Source organism: Lissotriton vulgaris, chromosome 4_1 (genome assembly GCF_964263255.1).
Source record: "Lissotriton vulgaris chromosome 4_1, aLisVul1.2, whole genome shotgun sequence".
Taxonomy (NCBI): domain Eukaryota; kingdom Metazoa; phylum Chordata; class Amphibia; order Caudata; family Salamandridae; genus Lissotriton; species Lissotriton vulgaris.
The window spans coordinates 242,785,235-242,810,031 of record NC_141691.1 but is presented as its reverse complement, the minus strand read 5'-3'; positions in this window follow the sequence as shown (position 1 = coordinate 242,810,031).

The window sequence follows — 24,797 nt, the reverse complement described above, 5'->3', positions numbered from 1 at the left end:
CCTGTAAGCTCACTGCATCACTCTTAACATTAGCAAGGATCATATCGCAAACAATATCGAACACCCCCACCAGCCTCATTCCGAATTCCAGGGCTGCTCCGGTCCCATGTTCATCCTGAACACTTTTTATCATGGACGGGAGGACGGTCTTTGAGGGGGTGCTGAAACACATCAAATAGACTGCTGCAAACACTCTACCCCAAGTTTTACAATCAGCTAATTCGGGAACCAGGTTTTTTGGCAGACATATGGGCGAAATCCTGTGTTTCTCCACAGGTGTGGCATTTGGAAAAACAGCTTTGAGTTATCCAAACTTCTCAGCAAGCAAATAAGAAGGTTCATCCTTATTTTGCGGACGCTTGCCCATCAGAGAATTAACCATTAAGGGACTGATGCTCACACCATCAGGTGCTGGTGGATGCACAGCAATACCAGGTGGTCCCACCTGGAAGTTGTGCGAGATTAACTGAATAACAGCTCTATGTATACGTTTCAATGAAGCATGTAATATGCGTAACTCTGCTACAGTAGCAGCGAGATAAGTTGAGTGCAGAGTGTACCCAGCCAAAACGTACCAAGTGGCCCCATCTATAGACAAGGGTCCAAACTCCTGGAGTTATTTATCCAGCAGCAAACTAACACCTGGATTCAAGTTAAGCTTGATGACGGATCTCACCTATCAAGAGAAATTCCCACATCGCGGGGAGTTAAGCAGGGATGTGTGATAGCTCCCCTGCTTTTTAATCTGTTTGTGGCTGACCTCCCACTAGAACTTGATGCAGTAAACTGTCACCCACCTAAGATTGGGGCGTCCGGATCAGCAACATCCTAAAAGCCGATGACCTTGCTCTCTTTAGCCTTACAAGAATTGGGTTGCACCGGCTGTTAAACCAATTACATGGTTACACAATCATGCATATTTTGGAGGTCAACTTAAAGAAGACATAGGTGGTCATATTTGGCAGGTAAAGGTATTGAGGCGGCAGCCGTTCGTATAACAAACTCTAGATCTCAGTAGAAAAGACATACAAGTACCTGGGAGTCCACAGTCATGTAAAGGGCGCCTTCATTAAGCTTCATAGAGAAATTGCTACTAAAGCTTTTGCTCTTCAAGTCAGCTTATCTGAACTTTAAAAAAAGTTGACATGACCAGGTCTAGTTCCTTTATGGGAAGTAATGCAAGCTAAGATAGCTCCTACCCTGTCCTACGGATCTAAAATTCTTTTGGGTAAGTTCAACACTGCGCTGAACCAACTTGTAAAAAAGATCTATAAAACTGTGCTGCAGCTGCCAAAAACCTTATCCGCAGCCCAGACCTAATTATAGCTTGCCCTCGTTAACTATCAAAAGTTAAGTGCTGGCGCTTTCCTCAATCTATGCTATAAGCAGAGACAGGCCAGAGTTGGTTCCTTGGAGTCCTTGTTATGGACAGATATCAGTTCCAGTAGAACAAATTGGTCACACAGTCGGTATTTTGATGACTTTCTGTTGCAACTGTATGCTAAGGAACTGTTGGACTTAAACCCAAGTCAAAAGGTGCTTAAATCAAGTATCAAGAAAGTAACTGAACTTTGCTCTTACTCAGCGGGCAGGGCAATTCTTGCCAAACACAAGCAAACATGGGCAGTAATTAACTCATATCAGCCGGCCACCCCATTGTCATATCTAGCATACACATATCCCTTGTATTTAAAACTAAGATTTCTGGCGCTGACGCTGGATGAGTGCCACTTTTTGAAACACTTGGCTTACTGGTGGCGTCCATCAGAGGAAATCTAATGCAGGGGTTGCGGGACATTATATGAATCTTTGAAGCACGTCTTATGTATCTGTCAAGCAATGATGGACTCGAGAAGATCAAAACTGAAGCCCGAGTGGAAAAAATTGCGAGTCCAGACCTCCTAGCAGAGCATTATAGCGGCATTGAACACAGAAAAAACAGACTTAAATATTAGTTTGACGAAGTTTATTCGCCTCACATATAGCAGGTTCGGGCCCCTAAATGACCACTCGGAACGTTCTGCTCCTCAAAAAATAACTGCCTAGATTTTAAGCTTTGTCTTTTTTTAAGGACAGTTTACATAAATGTGTCCAATATCCTTATAATGTAAGGCAGGGGTTACTTTATCCCATATATAATTATTTTGACATACAATTGGCAAATCACAACGAAATGTTTTGAACTGATGTTTCTGTCTATGCATCAGGATTGTCCTGTGTGTCAGGAAATGGGATGATGTAGTGGCATGGTGCATGTGTTATGCATGGGCCAGGATGGCATGCTGCAGAATGCTGAGTGGGGATGCTGTGTGAATGTGATCATGCATGGAATGATGGTGTCTGTGTTCTAGGTGAAGCCTGAGAGTTGATTACCTTTGGAGAGAGAATGGAGACCCAACAGAACCTACCTGCTGTGACCGTTCCAGCACTGCGAGACCTCAGGGTAGTCTATGCACTATATAAATATAATTTTCATTTCATTTCATTTCCGTTACCCGAGGACCTAAAATGGAATAAAAACACTTACCTCCTACTTGAATTGCTGTAGACTTTAGTGTGAAGATCCTCCCTTCCAACAACAACATTAAGCAGTTGTTGGATATATCTGTAACAGGTCTGGGTGATTGGTAACGGTTGCAACTTTACAGGGGGAACACCTGTGCAGTGACTCATTGAGGAAACATAACGTTTTGAAGTCAGATTTTTCTGTAGTGAGCCGGTGTCGGTGGAGTACAAACATTACAGGGTGTTGAATATGCATGGTGCAGAGTTTGGCGCTCTCTTTATCTTTTGTAGATCATCTTGCAGTAACCCATCTGTGTCAATATAACCACAAGAACCAGGGCGTTTAAAGGAGAGAAACGGAAGAGGGGGTGCTGCTTGTAATAGGTGACACCTGTTGAAAATTGTTTCTGGCAAGAGCATTGTCTTGGGAGGTGAAAACAAGGTCGCATTAACCAGAGCCTCCAGGTTGAAGCTTGTTATGCCACACTATGTGGATATGAATGAGATCATGCAACACTGATCCATGAACCATGATTCCAAGTTCATTTGAAACTCGTCCAGCCCTGCAGTTGATGTGAGGCGGCCTGGCGAGGAACAATGCTTGAAAGCACCCATGACTGCATAAAAGTAACTGCTGAACCAGTAAACGTGCTGGCTTTCAAACTGACCACAGCAAAGACCCTCTGCTAGTGTTTGCGGGAAGGCTCTGAGGCAGTGCACAGCTCAATCATGTAGCTGGTGCCACAGAATGATGCGATTTTGCCCGCTGTGTTTTCCACAATGTTTTTGGTTTTCCACATTTGCCACATAATCCATCATCATCTGAATAATTTGCACATTTTAACCACACATTTCTGTTTTTAAGGTCAAACGGGTCATAAATTACTAAAAATGCCGCAACACATGTTGCTGCGCAGTGGAGTGCCGTTGGCACAGGTTGGTTTCTTGGTTCCCTTTCTGTTGCTTATTGCTGAATTTGGATGTGAAACTGGTACTAAAGAGGTGAAACCTTTGCCCTGACAGAGTTCATCGGTGTGAAAATGGCAAAACAATGAAGTAATATTATGACAAAATGTGCCACATAATTTCCCTTTCCTTGCCGAATTGATAGTCAAGCCCGACATTTAATTTGGGTCTCCCCTCGACCTATACATCGCCAACACAATAGTACGCAACACTGATACTTTATTTCATAGTATAGCTACATTTGGTGTTTTTTTTTAGCAATTTGTATTCCGATAAATTTCACTGAATGCTCACGGCCTCCATAGAGTCTTATCCTGTCCTCGTGCGCTAAGTTAATTAAATTAAATTGGTCGAAGTGTGCTTCCTCGGTATTTAACTCGCTTTTCATTTTTAGCAAATGATCTCTGGATTCTTTGTACGGAATATCCCATTTAGGTTGCTTCTCTGCCCTTATGTGTTTCATAAATCAGAACGTAAAGTTTCCATAGCGATGGCACATGCTACGCTGTTAATGATTACTTGGGTGACATTTAGCTGATTAGACTCCATCTGGAGACTGAGTGAATGTATAAATAGGGTTATGTAAAAAAATATACGTACCTCGAAAGCATTCAGGATGTGCACATTTGTAAATGTAATATCTTTGTTTGATATTAAAAAAAATAATATTTCTTATGTTTAATAAATTTAAGGGATATACTGCACATCCTGACGAAATAGAAATATATCAGTTTATTAAATATATAAACATACAATTAATTCATTCCATTTTACTGCAACAGCTATCACCACCTGGCCTTCTTGTTTGATACACAAAAGAAAGAAATGTGACTCATAATGATTATTAAATGTCACTAATTTTGAATAACAAATTCATGCATGTCTATAACAGCTTGGAAATATGCTGTTTAATTTAAAATGCATACAAATGCACTACGATCCTCATTAGCATAATAACATTCAAAGTGAACTTAATGTATAAATGCAGTCCATAATGTGCATTTCATTTGTTTTAATTGTTAGTTATTTTTTATTTTTGCATTTCCCCCTCTTTAGGGTGCATTAGACCAATATGTATGTTAGTACCGCAGGAAAGAAAGCTTGAAGAAGCTGCTAAAATAGATCACATTATAATTGAAGGCAAGAGAATGATGTATAAATGATTACAATTAAGTGAAATAAACGATGGACTGATAAATAGTCAGTAAACAACAATACTAATCGTTAGCACTATGTACAGAAGGATGACCTTGGCAAAGCCAATGTACAGTAATAATAGCTTTATTGTCAACTTCATGTCAAGCATAAACCATTATTAAGTGTTTCTAGAAAGGATATTCACCACTGCATAAGTCTTGAGAAGTGGAAAATAACGCAAAATACATCAGAAAAGTTAAGAATCTGGTTGCATTACATTTCCCATTTGGAAAAGAACTTAAATAGAGTTTTAAATTATCAAAGGATACCCCTTAAGAAGGGAGAGCGAAGGATGCACCTTAGGAAGTGAGATGTTTATGGCAATGCCCTTACCTGATTTCAGGATATTTATTGTAGCATCTTCCCCAGCCCGGGAGTATACAAATTAACATGTCACACACGGAGCTCTGCAACAGACGTCTTTATTCTTCAACATATGATCCCATTCCGCATGCATTGCTTCATAACTTTAATAACCACGCCTTAACACCTCACAGGAGACTATGTAATTTAGAGCCCACCCTCAACCGAGAGGGTCCTAGCGTGCATAATATCAAAGACACTACACCTCCTCCTATGTTAAATAAAAACTACAGATAACATTAGCATCATATTTCCTCAATAAGTCGCTGAGGTAATCGCACTGGTCTGCCAGATTGGGTAGTATGAGGTAGTTGGGATGCACCTTGATTAGGCACTGATAACATAGGCTCAGATGTTTGATCTGGACATTCAGGAGGGGTCGCCTTCCTTGGGGTCTCAGGAGCTGACGAACTTTGAGGTAGGTGTGTAAAGTGTGATGAGTCCATTGTGATGGACTTTCCAGGATGATGCTCTGTCACCATGTGTCCTTTGCCTGTTACAACTTTCAGAAGGTCTAGGGAAAATGGAAAATGGAATGTCCGTTTTCCGCTTCTGTTTGACCAGTACCCTCTCCACTTCGTCGAAGACATTTTCTAGGGCACGTCGGCGCTGACCAGCATATGTTTTCATTTTTCACTTTTGAGAAGTATCTGTGACATGAATCTTGTCAGCATTCATCGATCGGTCCGATGTCCATTGTGGTAGTTTGGTTCTGATGGCTCCTCCAAATAGCAAGGTGGCAGGACTCTCACCAGTTGTGGTGGGAAGAGTTATTTCACATGCATGAAGAGTTTGACACATGGCTTGGTTTAGATCAATTCCTTCCATCAATGCTCATTGAATTACCCTATTGAGGGGATAAACAGTTACAAAAGTTGTATGCTTTCAGCTCTTTCTCAACTCGTTCATCTAGGTGAAGGAACCGTGTCAGGGAGGCTGGCATCCAGGGCACCGCCCTAGACTGGGTCCAGTCTTTTCTGACCCAACGCCCTCAAGCAGTCAGGCTGTCCCAGTTCTCTGCCACTCAGGCCGAATTGACCTGCGGAGTCCCACAGGGTTCTTCCCTATCCCCTCTTCTTTTTAATCTGTACCTTTCCCCGCTAATCCGTTCCCTTCGTCAGTTCAATGTCACCGCGTTTAATTACGCGGATGACATTCAATTAGTTTTCACCATTGACTCCACTGATGAATCCATTTCCACTTTTCAAAACACTCTTTGCTTTATCAGTAACTGGATGAGCTCAAACCACCTGAAGCTCAACCCCGACAAGACCGAGCTGGTTCTTGTCGGGGGACCCTCTAATCCCTGGCATCCTTCCTTTTGGCCTGCTAGCCTTGGCAGCCCTCCCTGTCCCGTCAACTGTGCCAAAAGCTTAGGAGTCGTCATTAGTAGTGACCTCTCTATGACGCCCCAGATAAGCGCGGTAGTATCCTCAAGCCACTTCCAACTCAGGAAAATACGCAAAATCTCTTGCCTACTTACACCTGAGGCTCTTACCTTGACCCTGCTTGCGCTAGTCATGTCTAGGCTTGACTATGCCAATGCACTATATGTAGGCATTCCTGCTTATCAACTTAGGAGGCTACAGTTGATCCAAAATCAGGCCGCCCGCCTGATTTTTCACCAACCTAGAGATCAACATGTCCGCCCCCTTTTAAAAAGTCTTCACTGGCTTCCGATATCTGCCCGCTGCAAATTTAAGCTTGGTTGCATTATTTCCAAATCCCTAGCAGGCCACGGTCCCCTTTTCACCTCTTCCCTTCTTCACCCGTACGCCCCTTCCCGCACTCTTCGGTCATCCCAGATGGCCCTGTTATCAGTTCCTAGATTCAAGAGGAAGAAACACGGTGGCCTCAGGTTCTCATTCCCCTAAGGTTGCCCTCTCCTTATCCCAAGTTTAGATCCTCCCTCAAAACTCTTCTCTTCACTGACTCCTACAATTAGCTGCTGTTTCTTGTCTCTTCATCTGCTCTCTCTGTTATAGCGCCAAGGAACCTAACGGTGTTAGTTGCGCTCAAAAAGTTTATTTAACATAACATAACATAACATAACATAACATAACATAACCACACTCGGTCTCTCAGGGCTCTTTTAGTGGCTACAATGCCACAATGTCCTTCAGGGGCTAGCTCAATGACTTGAAGTTGCAGGCTCTTAGGTATGACGATTCTCGAGTCTCTCAATCTGATACCCTCTCGGGTGACAAATAACTCATCCTGTACATTTATGAATTCTTAAAATTCAACATCATCAGCAAAGGGTTGAATACTTTTCTTCTAAGAATGCGTTGTAATTAAGTCTTTGAGGATGAGCATGTCTTTATCTGCATTGGTAGCAGCAATATTCTGTTCAATGGATAGAGCTGCTGGTGTGTTGGAACTCTCAATGAGGTTAAGATACTTTTCAGCTGCTTTGGATGTCGAACTGTGGCGAGGTAGCTATGCTCGTAAAAATGAATCTGCAGAGTTTTGGTCTTTCCCTGGCATGTGTATAATGCTTAGTCGTGCTCTTGCAGTTTCAGCCCCCACCTCTCGATGCAAGGGCGCATCTTAGCTTTCAAGTTTCCAAAGATAGTGAGAAAGGATTGGTGGTTTGTGAGAATGGTGAAACATTTCTCAAAAGAAAATACATTGACATTGTCGCAGGCCCGCACTAAAGCAAGACTCTTCTTCTCCGGCTGAGAGTAGTCACAATAGTTTCAGACAAGCTTCCACTGGCATAGGCCACAATGTGTCTCTGAGCCTTCAGATGGCCATTGTGTTGAACAAGGATTTCCCCCTGCCCCACCGGCCAAGCATCTACTGTGATCTCAGTATGTAACTTGGGGTCAAGGTAGGCCATTTCGGTTACATTCTCAATCGCATATTTTATTTCTTTGAAACTTTGGTTGGATCCAGGAGACCACTGGAATGGGACATTGCTCTTTGTTAACTCTCTCAATGGGCCACCCACTGTAGCAAAGTCACAAATGTACCTTGAGCAAGAACTGGCCATGCCTAGGAAGGATCCCCGCATGGTTACGTCTTGTGAGGGGCAAGTACATGACAGTGCTTGCACCTGATCCAGATCAGGAGTCATTATGCCCAAAGAATTTGGTTTTGTGAAACTCACACTTTGCTGTATTCAGAGTGAGACCTGCATCAGCAAGTAATTGCCACACTTGTGTAAGAGCCTTGTCATACTCGTTTTGGTTTGTCCCAAATACGAGAATGTCATCACTGTAATTGAAAGCATGAAATATCTCTGCAGCTGAAGATACTACAAAGCCCAGTATTTCCTACATGAACAATCCAACATGAGTCAAAAAGTAGTATTATACTTACAGTTCTCTTCCAAATTGATGTTATCCTTTGTTTAGGTCAAGACGGAAGAGGACTATGGCTCTGTTCATCTGAATGATCATGTTTGCTATTTGGGGACCAAAATGTTTTTCTCTCTCGATTGCTTTCTTGGCCTGTCGCATATCAACACAAACGTGCACTGCACCTGCACTGTCCTTTTTTTGGCACAGCAACCATGGGCGAAACCTACGCCCTAGGACCCGTGGAGCATTCAATGATGTCATGTCTCAACAGTGTTTCTAGTTCTTTCTCAACAGCTTGTAGTGAAAAGTGACTCTGTGGTGCCATTGGGCAACAGGGTGAATGTCCTCATCAATATGAAGTTGCACTTTCTTTTTATTGAGTTTCCTTAGGCCATGAAACAACGACTGGAACTGACTCGCAATTTCAGACAGAGCACAGATGTTATAATTGAGAGATATCAGTCCCATGTCAGCAGCAATGGAAAAGCTAAGTAGGCATGCACTCAATGAAGTACCCTGAAGAACATGAATTGGTGCTTGCACTGACATTGTCTTATGTCTCATGAGCTGTAAATGACCCTTGACTCATTAATGTTGACGGTGTAAGATGTGACAAAGGAGATAAGCTATTAAACTCTTCTACTGGAAGATGGTACTTGACCAATACTGTCTAGAATCAAGTTTATGGGGCAACTGTTCAACTTGAATGTAATTTTGGGTCACTGTACAACTGAATTTTGTCACTCCGTTTGGTGATTCTTCTTTGACTTTTGATCTTCTTTGCTAGCATCTAATAATACATGTGAATGTCGTTCCTTCGTAGATATCATCAACACACATCCCTCTACTTCACTGGCGCTTGATAATGACGTTGAAGAGCCTTTAAATGAGGAGCTTGATGATGATTGACTGTGCTTGCTTACTACTTGTCTTAAATGATGTTGCCTTTTGGCCTTATGGGCATGGCGAGAATGCATCTGGAACCTTCTGGCGTCCATATTCTCTTCTCGCTGTGACGCATTTGATTTCCCTTCTGCTATATGAAGTGGTTTTCTTTCCCACATCCTTTGCATATCTGTTCTATGGCTGGATTTTTACCTTCATGGGGAACTGAAAACCCACATTGGAAGCATAACGTTTCTTCTTCAGAGACGTCGCCTTGTGTGCATCTATTTTGTGCTTAGGCTTGCTTTGCAACCATTAACATTGTCTCTAAACTGAGTGTCTCTCTCAACATGCGTCTCCTAAAGGAATCTAAACAACAATCATCAATGACTCGGTGGCGCATGGCTTCTTCATCATTAAAGACACAGAACTTTCAGTGTTTGATGAGTGCATCAAGTCTCTCAACAAACTCCCCCATTGTTTCACCAGTCTGTTGTTATGCTTGTTTAAAGATGTACCTGTCGTAGTCGGCTTTCAGCATTGGATTGAACTTGGATTCCAATGCTTCTTTTATCTTTTGGTATGATGTTGCATCAGTTTCTGAGACTTTCTTTAACACTTTTTTTACTCCATCACCGGCAAGGTTTTTCAAAAATGCTATTATTTTCTCATCATCTTCTTCTTCTAGTGCATCTGTGAAGTCATAGAACGTTTCAATCCATGCAGTCAACCTGGCTCCAATGTTCTGTTTCTTTGCTGTGTCAACCGGTGGTGGTGGCTTCAAACATGTAGCGGCGGTATTTATGGACTCCCTTCTGCTACCATTGAGAGTATAGGTTGTTGCACAAAATGCCACCTGCAACTGCTGCATGCATCGACCTTGCGCCTGAGCCTGGGTTGTCACATCCTATTCGTGGTCATGTGGAGCTTTAGTCACCTTTGCCAGTAAGTAAGTTTCTGGTTTAGAACCTGATAGTTACTCCCTGGAGTGTTTGCTTTGTATGGATGTTGGCTCTGTGTTATGACGTGGCGCAGTATCTCGTCTTTCAGCCTTACCAGCGGCTTCTGGCTGGCTTTTCGAATGTGCTCCTCTGCAGGACCTTCAACTTCAATGGCTTATCGGTGGAGCGGGGCTTTGACTCCTCATACGCCAACCGCAGACTACTTTGCACTGATTTGGGGCGCACATACTCAGTCTAGGGAGTAGTCCCCAGGTGCATTGCTCAAAGATGGCACTACCAATGCTTGATTTAATCCTTTTTTTAATCTTCACATATTAATTTGGATATTTAAGGCCCTGAAAATTTCATTGTTAATATTTCAAGGGTGATACCAACACCGAACCATGCTTTTCGTTTGCTATAATGAACAATTTCATCTTGTTTTACTGTTATAATGTTAACATTTTATATTTGAATCACGATTTCCATCAAACAATTTTATTTAGCCCGACTGCATTTGAGACATGTAGGTCCTTCAGCAGTGGAACACTTCATGTTAGGATAGAAAAACATACTGGTAGGGAAATGTACCTCTCTGTGAAAGTAATACATAACTCTTTTGTGATTTCTGGGGTTATACAATCTACAAATTCCATCATTCACAGGGGCCCCAGGAGGCAGCTCTTGTGATCCCCAGCACCTCATGCTTATGAACGCGATATGAAGCACATTTCATTAACCTGCTGCGTGTGATGCTTTTGTGATTACTGGGGGTATTACAGCCTACAGGTTCCATCATTCACAGGGGCCCTGGAGGCGGCTTTTGTGATCCCCTGCACCTGATGCTGAGAATCACGCTATAAAGCGCATTCCATCAACCTGCTTTGTTGGATGTTTTTCTGATTACAGGGGGTATTACAGCCCACAAGTTCCATCATTCACAGGGGCCCCAGGAGGCGGCTCATGTGATCCCCTGCACATGATGCTGATGCCCACGCTTTAAAGCGCATTCCATCAACCCGCTGTACGGAACACTTTTGTGATTACTGGGAGTATTACAACCTACAAATTCCATCATTCAGAGGTGCCCCAGGAGGCGGCTCTTGTGACCCCCGCACCTGATGCTGATGACCTCGCTATAAAGTACATTCCATCAACCCACTACCTGGGTCGGGCAGACCCGCACCCGGGCAAAGCCTGGGCCAAGGGAGGGCCTGCCCTGCGCCCGTCAATGTCAGGAAGACGCAGGCCCCCCCACACCCTGTTTTTGTTTTAAGGGCCCCCTCAGTTTACTTTACTGAAGCTCTGTTCATGTGATCGGTACAACTTTCAAAGAGCCGGGGGCTAGTCAGATGTTCCACATTTTGTGGCTCTTTTATCTTGATAACTGATTTTATTTTATATTGATGGCTACTTTGACTATTATTGATTGAACCTGGGTCTCATATAACATAAATTTGCCCAAATTGAAAAACATCTATTTTTGATTTAGTTTTGGTACATTTAAATCTGCTGCTGTGGGGATGTGTTAGAGAAAAGAACATATCAATGGGGCTAAGACTAAATCACCTGGGAAAGCATGTACAACCTTGATGAATTATATTACTGGGGCAACGGGGGAAAAGAAAACCAACTATTGACTGTGGAGGAGACTCTATATACCTTTGTTGAGAGACCTACAGTTCCCCTATCTCAGGTGCATGACGCTGACTTCATTAGTCACCCAATTGAGGTAGGGATTAAGACCACATTGAGAAGTAAAAACGGTTGTGTTCAAACTGCTTTTTACTGTATCTCCATATGAGACCCTGATTTGCAACCAACCACCATCAAAGCGCCCCAGGGACTACACCTAAACCAGGGGCCATAGTGGTAGGAAATAAGCCTATGGTGGTTATTAAATTGAACTCAACCCCCACATTAGGCCTTGATAAATGAAAAGATAATTCGGCCTCTGTTAAATTAACGTCTAAATCACCACGTGGTGATTTAAAAACTTTAATTTATTTGGTACAGTCACAAGATACATTTGTTAGGATGACCATGAATGCCATGATCTCTAGACTGAAACAAATGGAACTGCTGACACGCACTTGTATGGATACGTTGAAGGCAAGGGATATTCTTCTAGCTAATTAGAACTACCCTGAGGCACCTGGGACTCGCAATGAGGAACACAGAGTGGTTATAAATATTCAGCAGGGCCCTAGTAGGGATCGACCGACTATGGGTGGGTGAGTTAAAGATCACCCAACCAATGGTTACTTAAATGGTACAGCCGGTCTCAATTTATCTCCCTGAGTTCCTAGTGGCGTGATTAAGGCAGGGGAAGTAAGTCCACCAGTAAATAAGTATACTATAACAGGTAAATCCACACAGTCAGATCCTACATATATTCCTGACTTCCTTGGTTTGCCACCAGCTGCAACACCTTGTGTGGTATTCTTGGCTAATGTCTCAACTTTATCATCTTCAGAAAACAAACCATGGGCTACATTGAGAAATAAAGCCTTGCATTGGGTGGGAAGTGAAACAGGGTTGACACAGGCCCTTTTTGTAGTTATAACAATGGTCAGAAGAGTAAGATGGGCCGGGAAGCAGAGAAACACCTTATAATGAGACTGTGTGGTTTTGCAGTTAAAACACCATGTTTGGTGACTACCATCATAAGAAGAGTGAGCGCTCACATGGTGTCCTGACAACGTGTTACATTGTTACAGCTTGGATATTTCCATCAACCATCAAATAATATAGAGACGTCTAGACTGAAGCAGGTCCCAAATGCTGGGTGTCCACTTGGGTTGCCCTAGGCTATGAGGAAATATAAATTTTATGGTCAAGATGTGTTCCCTAGCGCGTACCCCACCGTCTCCATGTACGAGTTAAAGTGCATGTAACTTCCCTCCTGTACCAGCTATGAAGACGCAAATACATTTGCGTCCAACGTTAACATGTCCTCTTTCAGACCCACCTTGAATGGGTTGAATGGTCCGTTCCTAAGTATGCTATGCCAACGTCTTTTCGTAGTGTACTTCTACGTTTTTCAGCTCTAGCTGAGTAGGCCCCTGAATTTCTGCCACCGAGCCTCTTTTCTGGCTTCTGACTCCAAGGGCCTCTGCCCAGGCTGCCTCTGTACCCGTGAACTCTGACTTACTTTCAGCGCGGCCCCTCGCGCTCAGCTCAGCCTGCTGCCTGCCAAGATTGACTATAACCTTCGAGTTATCTGTTCCGCTCCCCGAAAATACATTCCTGCCTGCTAGTTTCAGTAAACATTCCCCTCAGCTGCAGAGCCAGAGGGCCGACCTGTCTCAGTGCAAGTAATTCATAGCTCCTGTTGCCATGCTCCCATGGAAGGCCCATGCCCCCACGCTTCTCATACAGACACTCAGGCGCTTATACACGCACTCACAGCAAGTATAGAATAGCTTCTGCCCTAGAGACCTTACCGTCCAGATAGCTTAGTTCCTAAACATCAGATACCAGATATGATAGAAGCACAAGTTGATCTGACATGCCAGACTTCTGTCTCTTTTTCCGTCAGTGTAAATGTCAAGTCCCCTGCACCCCTCCAAGCACACGTCATGCAGCTGCGCGCGCATCTAAGCTTCCGATTTCTGCTGACATTGCAACATTTCTGTTAGTGCCACCCCTTTTGTGACACCTACCTGTGACGTTTCTAGCACACACCTCTAGTTCACGCCTCTTGATTACGCACTTGTAACACGTGTATACTGTTATCTTGTCTTCTCTCAGCTGTTACGCCTCCTGCACTGTTGCTTATGGCATGAATTAAGTATATAAGCTATGTACTGTTAATAAAATGTAGCGCTCTATCCCTTCTGACACCCCTGTGGTGGTCAGAACATGATATCCTGGTCATGACCATTCCTTTTTGAGGAATAAAACCCCTAAGAACTCTAACACCACGGACTCTGTCTTTTTCTTCCGATCTGAGTTATTATTGATTAAGTACTTACCTGCATAGAAATTAAGAGAGTAAATTAATTATTTACGTCATTTTGGCGCCCGAATAGGGACCCCTCCCCCACCTCACACGCCGGTTGGCGCATTGCAAGCTCTGTCCCCTGCCATCAGTTAGATGGACCATACGCGTACCGGCAGGATTTCCTGCATCTCCCTCTGACCCACGGAGGTGACGAAGACTGCGATCAGTGCCCAGACGAGGCGGTGAGGAGTGCGGAGGATCCCGACCAGAGCCTAGCCGAAAGAAACAAGGTCCGAGGTGTCAAGAGGCCCACCAGGTTTCCGAGGTTTTCCGAAGTTTCCCGAAGTTTTCCGAAGTTTCGAGCCGAGTCCAGTCGAGTTTTCCGAGGCCTTCTGTTTCCGTGCTTCCCGGTGAGTACCATTGCTGGGACGTATCTAGACGGGTTTGGGTACACAAGTCCGATCTGCACTGTTTTTAGGCAGTGTATCTGTACTGTTTAGCAGTATATCTAGTATTCTGAATTTCTGAATTTCTGCACTGTTACAGCAGTGTATCTGTACTGTTTAGCAGTACATCCAGTATAGGGGGTAGTCATCTATGTCTCAAATGTCTTTTCATGTGATTAATGTCGTGGTATGAATGTGACCGTTTTATGTGCATTATTGTGTTTTCTTGTATAACTAGTTATATTCAGAATTAAGTATCAAGGGTCGAGCATTCAGTATTAAGTAAGCAAAATGCCGTTTTTCAACAAATTAAAGCAGATAGGAACTAGGAAAGGGATACTAGAGGAAGAAATTCCTATCCCCCCTAGGGACACTCCAGGTAACTTTATGTACCATAAGCATGGCATAGATGCCATATTGTATCTAGAATTATGGGCCGACTATACTAAACACCTAGATGAAAGACACCGATGGCCCGTTAACGGAACATGGGATGCCGAGTGCATCATGAAGGTCGAAGAGGCATTATGGAAAAAGAAAGCCAGACAATCTCAGAAAGACGCCATAGAATTTTGGCGTAAGGAATCACATAAACGTGCTGAAAGAGCACTCCGTAGAGAAGACAGACTTAAAGAATCAGAGAAAGCACAGGAAAATGAACTAGTTACCGAGGGGATCCGAGTAAAAAGTGAACAGATAGACCGCGCACGACATAATCTTGTGAATAGTATGTATCTTGTGGCCGAGGGTACACCTGAGGCCCTATCAGAAATACCGAAAAACTTACCGTCACCATTAGTTCCAACTAAAGTAATGCATAAGACTACTAAAGACATATTCCTAAATTCATATTTAGAGGATGTAGTACCAGCTTACACCAATCTGCCTGTTCGTGCCCTGCCTACTGACAGGGACAGGGATGGCACTCTGCCCCCAGATCATGCTCCGCCAGTACCGCGACAGACCTCCCCCGTTCCACCAGCCCCGCCACTTCCAGCACTCAAAACAGACCTACCGAAACCACGTCTACCAGATCCTACTAAAAGACAAATTCAATTACAGACTCCACACAGAGAGGATGCCCAAGCTTCCGCTTCAGGAGGTGCGACCGCGGGTCTTCGGACCCCGCCCTTAACGCACAGATTATCACTAGGGGACATGCGGAGTCCCACCGTGTACAAATCACCCCGTCTTGATATACTCAAAGGACAACTTACAGTTTGCAGATATGATCCAGTACCCGGAAAAGAGGATAGAATGATGATGGCATCATTGCGGTTACGAGCCGCTACTGATTTTCTGTTAATGTTTCCAGGAATGAAAGAGCACCTAGACAGAATCTACCGGTTTATACAGACTGGAAAAGATCCCGAAAGCATTAAAGACGCCTTGGAGCATCAGAAAGTTGACACTCAAGCATATATATTACGTTTCTTCATAAATTGCCTAATAAGAGAGCGAGACAGGCCTGAGACAGATCAGGATGAAATAGAGGCACTCCACAAGTGGGGTAAAAATATATCGGAAGGAAAACATGATAGACAGAATTGCATAGCTAGCATGTACAAGAAAATAAGAAAAACAGTAATAGAGATACACGAAAAAGAGAAAGACAAAGCTTCCTCCGAGGAGGAAGAAGAATCTGAAGAACCAGAAAAGACTACAGATACTATAGCCTATGTAGGTAAGGGAACTTACCTTAGGAAAGGTATCCGTCCAGAAAGCAAGAGAGTTTTCTTCTCTGCCTTTACAAATCCGAATTCTGCTGAGCATCAGTTCCAGGAAACTGATAAAAGGCTTCGAGATCGAGTTGGGTACCACGTACTCAATTCTATGGATGAACAAGAACTAGCCCGATCAGCTGTATCATGGGCCGAAAATGCAGACATATATAATGATGACACGGTAGCACAGACATTTCTGAACCTCTCCCCCGACGAACAGAAATTAGCAGGTGTATACATGATTCAGCACCTTCTCATCAAATACAGAAAACATTATTCTGATCCAGGTCCCTTACACGAAACACTAGAAGCACTACTCATGGATAGATGGAGAGGCTTAAGTACCAAGTTAATACAAATAATTCTAGAACAACGCCGTAGATATGACACGTTCATCAGCTCCGAATATGTTCCCGCCCCGCCCCCAGAAAGGAAAATGTATCACATGCAACGCCTGAGTGGCGTTGAAAGTCAGAACCCCTTACGAGAAGTACACCCAGTTATGGGTACAGATAATATCTTGAAACGTGTATATGTACACACGCCATTGACCAAGCTAGAACTGTTAGAAATGAAGAAACTAGTCCCGTGCCATGATAAAGACCCTGCAGGTTTTCACAGAGAGCTTAAAGACATGTTACTGATGGGAGATTACACATATGATGACATCATGAAAATGTTAAAAGTACTGTTGCCCACGGGTATCTTCGAGAAATTGAAGGAAAAGGAATGGGAGGTGGGGGACACAAAGATTGCATGGGCAGAAATAGAGGACGAAGAAAGAAAACGGGTCCCGGGGGTAGGCCTTGGGGACAAAACTAAAGCATTACCCGGTTTGATAGTACAGGTCCTGCCAAGATTATTGACGACTAGAAAGGAAGATTGGGACGCGATCTCGTCCTGTAAACAGAAACATGATGAAGATACTAGTGACTTCTATTCAAGATTCGAGAAATGTTTTATTATTAACAGTGGCCTCAAACCAAGCAGCGAGTCATATCCGCATCTTTTTGTATCAAAGTTAGTCGAGAATTCCCTACCATTAGTCAAAAACCGAGTGTACAAGGTTGAAAGTACTTGGCAGGCAAACACGCCATCCCAGATGTTACAGATGCTCCAGTATCATCAGAACAGAATTAGAGAAGAACAAGATCAGGAACAAAAACGCATGAAAGACACTAAGATGAAAATGTTAGTAGCTCAGACGGTCCCAGCCGATGGTCAAAGAAAGGGTGGGACCCAGACAAGTCACCCTACAGCTCCCGTTAAAGGGACATGTAACTATTGTAAGCAGCCAGGTCATTACGTACATGAATGCCCGGTCCTGAAACATAATATAGCGACAGGTAAAACTAAAGAAAGACCGCATCCGCCTAGACAAGACCATGACCAGCATCAGTCTTCACAGAATACACAGAATACACAGCCTATGCATGCTTCTTCAACTCCAGCACAGACAGTAGCGGTACCACAGCCACAGCCCATTGCCGCGTCTCAGCAAGTTTCACAGCAGATGTACCAGTATGCCCAGTCCGCATATCCAGATTATCCCCGATATACATGAAACAGCCTAGAGAGGGAAGGTGGCTTGCCTCTTATTGAGATTCCTGTAGATCAAGAAGGTCCTTATGTACACAGTCAAGTATTGGGAAAAGACAGAAAGTTTTTAATTGACACAGGGGCAAGTCGCACTACGATCAGCCATGATGAAGTCCCAGGGGCACCCCTCTCAGGCTCACAAAATGTTTCCCTTGGTTTTTCAGGACAGCCCATTGTAAATGAGGTATCAGAACCAGTCCCCCTGGCTGTGGGTCCATTATCACGTGTTACAGACTTGTTACTTACAAAATCATGTCCGGAAAATCTGTTAAGAATTAAAACATTAAAAGCTCTAGGAGCTATAATATGCTGTTCCCCGGAGGGAGTTAGACTCTTTCTACGGGATTTCAAGGGTCATTATGATTGAAAAAAGTACCAGATTACTTGTGGGCAAAAGGCCCAACTGATGTAGGTTGTATGCACATCACACCATACCGCGTTACACTCAAGGCAGGTGTGGTTCTACCACGAATCAGACAATACAAGTTACCACCCGATGCTGTAGTGGCTTTACTGAAAATCATTGAAGAGCTCATTGCCCAAGGAGTGGTCGTAGAGACCGACTCCAATGTCTGTAATTCACCCATCATTCCGATTCTTAAACGTACTGATCCCAATGCACCGCCAGTATATCGGCTGGTGATTGATCTTCGAGAATTAAATAAATGCATTGTACCACAATACCCTGTGGTCCCCGACATCTCTTCCTTATTGACTGCCATTGATTCAGAAGCAACGTTCTTTACTGTAATTGACCTCAAGAACGCCTTCTTCAGCGTGCCTATTGATCCAGAGAGCCAATATCTCTTCGGATTCAGTTTAAATGGACGCAGCTTCAAATTTTCACGCGCACCTCAAGGATTCACAGAAAGCCCCAGCATCTACAGTCAAGCACTGAAAAGACAACTAGATTGTATTCAAATGCCAGTCAACACCGCTTTACTGCAATACGTCGATGATCTACTGATCACCGCACGAAGTGAGCCCGAATGTGAACGAGCATCACTGACAGTTTTACATTTCCTGGCCGACAAGGGACACAAGGTGTCTCCTTCGAAGCTACAATTCTGTGTTCAGCAAGTTGTGTACTTGGGTCACTTGCTGTCCAAAGTGGGGAGACAGCTCACTCCCGATCGCATTCAGTTAATTGTAAATATGCCACAACCCCAGACACAGAAGGAAGTGCGGGCCTTCATAGGCCTCACCTCATACTGCAGACAATGGATTCCTCAATATGCATTTCTAGCTAAACCACTCATCCAGTTAACGACACAGGAGGCAGCGACTTCGACTGCCCTCCCTTGGACTCAGGAACACACACAAGCTTTTGAAGAATTAAAGAAAGCCTTATGCCAAGCACCAGTTTTAGCGACACCATGTTACAGCAAACCGTTTACACTTTTTGTTACAGAACGTGATGGTACAGCGTTGTCTGTCCTCACCCAAGATCAAGCAGGTTCACATAAGCCTTGCGCTTATTTCTCAAGTACATTGGATTCAGTAGCCCAGGCACTCCCTGCGTGCTTGAAGTCAGTAGCAGCAACAGCGTTAGCAATAAGACAAAGTGATTCAATTGTTTTAGGTCATCAGTTAACAGTTCAAGTACCACACTCTGTAGAGGTTCTGTTAAACAGAACCCAGACTCAGCACTTGACTATAGCACGACTGACAGGTTATGAATTAACGTTGTTCCAGCCACACATAGAAATCAGACGCTGCAGTATTCTGAACCCCGCAACACTGTTACCTACAATTATGACAGATTCAGCCCCGCATGATTGTATAGAAATCATTAATGCAGTAACAAAGCCACGACGAGACTTAACAGATGTCCCACTGACAAATCCAGACCTGACACTTTATGTGGACGGTTCATGCATGAGAACAAATACAGGAGAATTAGTGGCCGCATATGCAGTGACCACTGAAACCGAAGTTAAAGAAACACATCGTATTGACACACTGTCTGCTCAAGCAGCAGAGCTTATTGCTCTGACCCGAGCTTGTATTCTAGCCAAGAACAGAAATGTCAACATATACACGGATTCACGTTATGCATTCGGAGTTGTACACGACTTCGGAGTCCTCTGGCAAGAACGAGGTTTCCTGACCTCTCATGGGGCCAAGATACAACACGGTCCCCTCATTCAAGCCCTGCTAGAAGCAATACATTTGCCCTCGGGCATATCAGTCATGAAGTGTAAAGCACATACTAAGGCCACAGATTCTGTTTCCCAGGGTAACGACCTGGCAGACCAGACAGCAAAACATACAGCACTGACTCACACTCAGACAACTGATATGACAAAGACAATAGCACCGACAAAGTGTATGGCAGTCAAGGATCCCGCTCTAGATGTAATTGACATTCAGGCACATGCTACCCCAGATGAAATAAAGAAATGGATTGAACTAGGAGGGATCCAGACAGATCAAGGTTGGATGACGAAGGGAAAATCTACATGGTTTCTCCCTGACTCTATGGTTCAAGTCATGATTAACACAGCACATAGCCCAGCACATCTAGGAGAGAAAGCGATGTTAGACAGTTTACAAAATCTCTGGAGCAATAAACACTTACGAGCAGCCGCGAAACAGAAAGTGCGTACTTGCATGATCTGTTGTCAGTTCAATCCAGGAAAAAGCGTCCCTGTAGAGCAAGGTGGATTTCATCCTCCCGATCACCCTTTTGAAGTCCTCCAGATGGATTATATCCAGATGGACCGATGTCGAGGATTCAAGTATGTCCTTGTAGTTGTTTGTGCTCTGTCCCGCTGGACCGAAGCATACCCAGTTCCAGACTATACTGCTCCGACCACTGCCCGGCAGTTGGTTCGTGAATTCTTCCCACGATACGGTTTGCCTCGTGTCGTATACTCAGATAATGGACAACCCTTCTCGTCCGAGTTAATGAAGCAGGTTTCTTTACTGTTAGGCTACCAGTGGAAATTCCATTGTGCCCGACATCCTGAAGCAGCAGGCCTTGTAGAAAGGCATAACCAGACACTAAAAATACGCCTTGCAAAGATATGTCAGGAGAAAGGGGTCGACTGGATAGTCGCCCTGCCCGTGGCACTATTCTACATGAGGATGGTCGCCCACTCGAGATCAGGGCTATCCCCGTACGAAGTGGTTTTTGGCAGACCACCGAATATGTGGGGGACGCCCATTCCGAAAAAAATCACTGATGTTGATTGTAACATGTTGACAGATTACCTTGCCTCCTTGATGTCTGCACTCCAATCATGTCGTTCACAGGTTGCCGCAGCCTTCCCTGACAACACTGATGTAAGCCGCACGAGGTCCGTCCTGGGGACCTGGTATTGGTCCGAAATTTCGACAGGAAGAGTCCGCTGGAGCCCCGTTGGAAATCTCCGAAGACCGTCCTTCTCACCACGAGGACCGCCGTCAAAATTGAGGGGAGAAAGGGGTGGGTCCACACGAGTCATGTGAAAAAATTTTGTGGACTGAAACCTGATCGAGACTCGTCCACCCCCACCAAAGACTGTGTTGAGCAAAAAGACTTTACAGTATCCGAACGAGAAAAAACTCCCCAAGAAGAATATAGGTCGAAACTCCGATCTAGCAAGTCAGACAGTTTAATTGTTTAAGTCCTCCCCTAGGTGAATCGGTTAAATAGTTTCTGACATGTATCCCCTAGATCGAGATAGAGAGAGAGAGAGACAAGTTAAAAAAGGTGCATATTGTAAATCACTCCGTAGTCACTGTATAGTGACACTATTAATCATGTTTATTCTAAGTATTTTAGTTATTGTTGCTAGCCTTCTGCTACCTATCTACTGGCCTATTTTCAAGCGTGAACTATCTGTTTACAATGTCTCTGCTGAACACACTTTTAGTGAATTACCTGCACACGAACTCTCTTACAGACTTGCGCTGCGCAACAATACATTCATTAGTATGTTACACCACTCCCATCAGACGAACAATGCTACAGACTGCTGGATATGTGACCGACTCCCTCCCTACCAGAACTACAAGGGAGCTCTGCCCCTCTTTCCGTACCCGTTCACTCACAATGGCTCCTGTGGGGCATGGTTTAAAATAATTAATTCCTTAGATCCTGATATTGCTGTTTTCGATGGGGGCTGGGTTTGGGGAAACTTGAACTTAGTCCTGCTCGACGTCTGTTACCCTGATAAGGAGGGACTCCCTACTCGAATAGGAACTGATCTAGAAAATGAAGTATATGGATTAGGTAACTACACAATTAGTCTTATGATCCTCACTGTTGAATCCGAAGCTGCACCAGTTCTGCCCCATATGCTAGTATTACCAGTCACTGGTGAATTATGTGTCCGAAAGAAAGGTTCAGTACACTTAGGTCATAGTAAATGCACTACTGTGGTCGAATTCAGTGACCATGGTAAATCGTCCTTCAAAGCTATCAATCATTCCTATTTTGTTTGTGGTCATACCGCATACATACGTTTGCCTCCAGATTGGGATGGTACCTGTTATATTGCATTCCTTCTGCCACCTGTTTTTCTAGCTCCCCCTGATTACCATAGAAATACAAATCTAGTAAAGAATAGACCCAGAAGAGATATCCCACTTGTCGACTACACAGAAACGGCATGGGAACAGTACACTGATTTTAATAAGGGATTCTTTTTCTTTCTAGGACCTGTCCAAAACAGTAAATTAATACGTAGATTAACTAGAACACTTGAAGCTGTAGTACATGAAACTGCCTCCGCCTTAGGTAACTTAACAGAAGAGCAATCTGCTATGCGGGTTGTTGTCCTTCAAAATCGTCTTGTTATTGACGTCATCTTGGCAGATAGAGGTGGAGCCTGTAAGGTCATCGGGTCAAGTTGCTGCGTTTTCATCCCACAAAATGCGCCATCTGTCTATCAAGCTATTACCCGTCTGCATAAAATTGCAAATCAGATACATCAGAATCCAGGCACCTGGACTTGGTCCGGTTGGTTCTGGACAACGTTAACTGCCTGGGGATGGAAGATCCTATCCTTCCTAGGTTTCGGCCTTGTCATAGTATTCAGCTGCTGCCTGTGCCTACAGTGTGGGCCGGCGATATGTGGACTGTGTGCCACATCGTGCATTGAACATTCCAGTTTCCTCTCAAACCGTCAAAGAAAGAAAGATGAGCAAATGATGTTGCAAGAACAAACTGATCAAATTATGATGATTAATATATCATGAAGGGTCCGTAGGGAACAAGGAGGGAATGAGGAAATATAAATTTTATGGTCAAGATGTGTTCCCTAGCGCGTACCCCACCGTCTCCATGTACGAGTTAAAGTGCATGTAACTTCCCTCCTGTACCAGCTATGAAGACGCAAATACATTTGCGTCCAACGTTAACATGTCCTCTTTCAGACCCACCTTGAATGGGTTGAATGGTCCGTTCCTAAGTATGCTATGCCAACGTCTTTTCGTAGTGTACTTCTACGTTTTTCAGCTCTAGCTGAGTAGGCCCCTGAATTTCTGCCACCGAGCCTCTTTTCTGGCTTCTGACTCCAAGGGCCTCTGCCCAGGCTGCCTCTGTACCCGTGAACTCTGACTTACTTTCAGCGCGGCCCCTCGCGCTCAGCTCAGCCTGCTGCCTGCCAAGATTGACTATAACCTTCGAGTTATCTGTTCCGCTCCCCGAAAATACATTCCTGCCTGCTAGTTTCAGTAAACATTCCCCTCAGCTGCAGAGCCAGAGGGCCGACCTGTCTCAGTGCAAGTAATTCATAGCTCCTGTTGCCATGCTCCCATGGAAGGCCCATGCCCCCACGCTTCTCATACAGACACTCAGGCGCTTATACACGCACTCACAGCAAGTATAGAATAGCTTCTGCCCTAGAGACCTTACCGTCCAGATAGCTTAGTTCCTAAACATCAGATACCAGATATGATAGAAGCACAAGTTGATCTGACATGCCAGACTTCTGTCTCTTTTTCCGTCAGTGTAAATGTCAAGTCCCCTGCACCCCTCCAAGCACACGTCATGCAGCTGCGCGCGCATCTAAGCTTCCGATTTCTGCTGACATTGCAACATTTCTGTTAGTGCCACCCCTTTTGTGACACCTACCTGTGACGTTTCTAGCACACACCTCTAGTTCACGCCTCTTGATTACGCACTTGTAACACGTGTATACTGTTATCTTGTCTTCTCTCAGCTGTTACGCCTCCTGCACTGTTGCTTATGGCATGAATTAAGTATATAAGCTATGTACTGTTAATAAAATGTAGCGCTCTATCCCTTCTGACACCCCTGTGGTGGTCAGAACATGATATCCTGGTCATGACCATTCCTTTTTGAGGAAAAAAACCCCTAAGAACTCTAACACCACGGACTCTGTCTTTTTCTTCCGATCTGAGTTATTATTGATTAAGTACTTACCTGCATAGAAATTAAGAGAGTAAATTAATTATTTACGTCAGCTATACCGCTTAAAAATCAATTTGACAGTCTAGTAATGCTGCACGGTGTAGATTGACTTTACCCAGAATCCCCTATAGTTCTTAATTGTTCTGAAGGTAACCCAGTTGGTTGCATTGACCCAATTGGGGAAACGTTGGTAACTAGTGAGACATGAAAATGCACCTTTTGGGTAACTTCCTTCACCCATGTATAATTTAACCCTTTCTACTAATATTGCCACTATCTTAGGCAATATTCCTGTTAATGTTACTACTGATTCAACTGAGGTTTTATACTGAAATTCTGTAGGGTTGCATAAGAAAGACATAATGGTAGAATAAGTGGAATTTGTTTCAAAGTTAGCATTTTCTGTGTCCAGGAGACCTGTGCAGTGGAACCGAAACACATCAATGGTTACAAGAGATACCACGCCCCAGCAATGCCGTCCATTCCTGGGAGATTTAAGGGGGATTATGTACCTACATTTCGATTAATGTTCCTTCTAATACTATAAACATTACAG